This window comes from Xenopus tropicalis, chromosome 10 (genome assembly GCF_000004195.4).
Source record: "Xenopus tropicalis strain Nigerian chromosome 10, UCB_Xtro_10.0, whole genome shotgun sequence".
Classification (NCBI taxonomy): Eukaryota; Metazoa; Chordata; class Amphibia; order Anura; family Pipidae; genus Xenopus; species Xenopus tropicalis.
This window is the reverse complement of record NC_030686.2, coordinates 35,647,443-35,650,985: the sequence shown is the minus strand read 5'-3', so window position 1 is coordinate 35,650,985 and position 3,543 is coordinate 35,647,443.

Here is a 3,543-nt window from a genome sequence, read left to right as displayed (position 1 = left end):
AAAACAAATACTCCACTGCAGCCGCGCACCTGGGGACCGGGGAGATGGGCATGCACAAAGGGGATCTTGTCCAGCAGGAATTTGGGGGTGAAAGAGAAAATCGGGTCACCAAGATAATCTCCCTCTCACCGCTAGGGGGCGCCTTTTGCGGACGGATACTTCAAAGACAGAAAAATTACAGTGGGAATGCGCGGTGTTCTTGGTATCCCTTCGCCACCGGCACTATTATGGGTTTGGTCACGTGGTGCTGGGTTCTCAGTGCTGCAGCCATGTGGTTTGGGTGGTGTGGAGGGAAGAGATTGGTAGGGCAGCTCCCTGACTGGGTGCCAATTTCATTGCTACTGGCACTATATCAGGAGCAAGAAGTAAGCATCCCATGAGTTACACTTCTGTGGAAAGAGGCTCATTGGGAAACTAAGTTGGCCACAGTAATGGCTGCCAAGGACTGCCAATTTACAATGGTCTCTTTGGAGGGAGGTGACATCTTCCAGCCAGTGGTCACTGTAGTTCTTGAGGATCTAACAAATGACAAGTAAAATCCCTTAGCTAGGTATTATGGTGCCAATATAGTAGGTACCACAGCATCCCTCTGGCAGTTGCAAAGCATCAGCACCTTTAGCAGAACTGATTGCTAGTTAGTAACCCATTGTGCATATAGGTGCCCTCAAAGCCAATTAGCTGCTTTCTATGGTCAACAGCCAAGCATTAAAGTCATTCTCTGATACAATCAGGACCCTATTTCATGGTATGTTTGGGGACCTGGAATATTTTCTTTCAACTAAAGTAGTTTTGGTTTGCCATTGCCCTTCTATTCTTGGGGCTTCTGATTTTCTAGACTAAAGGTAACAATACACATGCCTATTTAAGTTGCCAATTTCAGACCAATTTAGCAGCGCATCTGTATGGGCACTACCAACAGGCCTATTTATTATAAAAAAAAATAGGCAAATGTATTTAAGCATTTGATTGAATTGATTGAAAAATTAATTGAAATTATTGAAAAATGAAGACAACTTAATTCAAAGGACCAATAACCCTAAACATGATTAATCTGACTTCAAGCCTTTTATTTAATTCCAGTGTTTGCCGTCAGCTCCACTGTGTTGCAGTCTTTTATGTGTTGTCTAAACAATGCCCCACCCAGCCTATAATGTTCAGTGGATCTTTACGTGATACATATTCATAAACTGACTTAAATATAATAAAGTACAGTTCAAGTATATATTTAATGCAATAAACCAACAGTTACCATCACCAACCAGTATATTAAAAAAACAAAAAAATAAAATTATATATTACTTAAAATTGTACTCACAATTAAAGAAGATTATACAAAATTTAATAAAATCATGAATGTCCCAATCAACAGCTTAACACATACAAGCAATTGATAAAGTTCATCAGTGAAGAAGGAAAGGTAATACAGAAAAAAATCCAGTTCATCCAGGAATATAGTGGGCACCAACACATATCTTGATTGCTGATCAGAATAATCCAGACCCACCAGCAAGTACAGTCTCAGTTCCTATATTGTCCCCTAGTTTTGTGGGATTGCTTAGAATACCCAAGTTCTCATAACTAATGAGGCTCTCTTTCCCTCTGCCATCTTAATGATGGCTAAACTGACAGCATATGGTGCAGTATTCCTTTATGGTGCCACTGCTTATGCCTCTTACCCCAGTTAATTTCAACAGACCTTACCTTTAGGACTCTTTTACTCTGAGGTAGTGCTGTTCTCCCCGGTGGCCATATATTTCATCCCAGCCATTGGGTTGCACACATAATCGTTCACCATTCCAGTAGTGCCGAGTCCCGTGATCCATTGCTCTTTATCACACAACTCCTTATCTCACTGTGGGGATCACTTTAAGTGGCAATTCACTTTACCTGTGGGTTAAAGTGTCTCCTGATTGGTCTGTAATCATAGTCACAGACTGAATAAAAAGCCCTGAAAAGGCAACTTTAGCCACTTTCAATTATAAAGGACTAGTATCTTTAGCTTTTGGCTACCCACCTCACATTGTTATTTTCAGTAGATTTATTATGTCCACTGCAACTCCTGTTATTCCAATAGGTTTCACTTTGTTCAAAATATTCCCCAAAAGCCCTCCAAGAAATTCCACAGGTATGCAGCGAATCAAGGATTTTGGTCACATGACTTTAAACACAAGGTTTTTTTTGTTCATAATTGATGCAATATTTTTCCCTTAAATTTTAATTCACAAACTGAAAATTACAATCGCTTGGGCCTTGGTCAAAAATAAATTTTTCTTGGAAGATTAGGTATTTGGCCAAAAATGATGGATTCAATGCATTAAAAAATATTGTTTCTAAAACGAGCAATATTTTTGACAGAACAAACTAAGGGGGTAATTTATCAAAACTTACATTTGTGTAATTTGTGCGAATGTCAAAACCTTGTATGTAAAAAATAGTTTGCCCAAGATAGCTACCATTTATTTCTGTGACCTTGCAAGCTTTCTAGATGCAAAAGTTTTACATCTGAGTTCACATTTTTTATCTTTAAAAATATTGAAAATTTGCGTTTTTTTTTCTCTCTAATAAAACATTTTTTAAATTCTGCTAATAGATTATGCAGTGTTGTACTGTTCCAAATTCAATTCAATGTTCCAAACTGAAAATACATTTATGGGACCTGTTATCCAGAATGCTTGGGACCTGGGATTTTCCCCAATAGGATTGTTTTGGCTCCAATAAGGATTAAATTATATCTTAGTTGGGATCAAGTACAGGTACTGTTTTATTATTAGAGAGAAAAAGGAAACCATTTTTAAAATGTGAATTATTTGATTAAAATGGAGCCGATGGCAGATGGCCTTTCCGTAATTCGAAACTTTCTGGATAATGGGTTTCCGGATAAGGGGTCCGATACCAGTACAATAATTCCAAAGATGAAGGTTGCGCAAAGCCACTAAATTGTTCCATTTTTATTTACTGTATTTATATTGTAAACACTAGGCATGCACCAAATCCAAGCTTTGGTTTTGCCGAATGCTTTAAGTCATGGAACTTTAAAGCTCTGAATACGTAAATGTGTAAATTTTTTGATCACAGTTTTTTATTCTCAGATTTGAATTCGCAAATTAGGACTGGATCAGTTTTCTAACTGCTTCTATAATAAATAAGGACACTTTATTCTTTAGAGATTAAAAAGGTTTTGCTTTCTCTTTTTAGGCTTATTTCCAGGATTAGCCATTACCACTCAGAGTCAAACTAAAGAAGGCTCATATGGACAGACCACGTCTATTTGTACCCAATACTTTAGAAAGACCCACAATTCTTGTATACGTTGGGAAGGTCACACAATTATGAACTAGAATGGATGCTTCTAACCTGGTAGCTTTATAGCGCAAGGACACAGATTCTGTTATTTTGTCAGAAAATATAGTTTTGCCAGATTGGCTATTTTCATTGTTTCATCTTCAAATGAACTGCATTTGTTATAAAATCTGTATCCATATCCAAAAACAAACATTGACATTATCTATCTATTTAAGCAGGGGCTGGGTCTAAAAGTGTGTG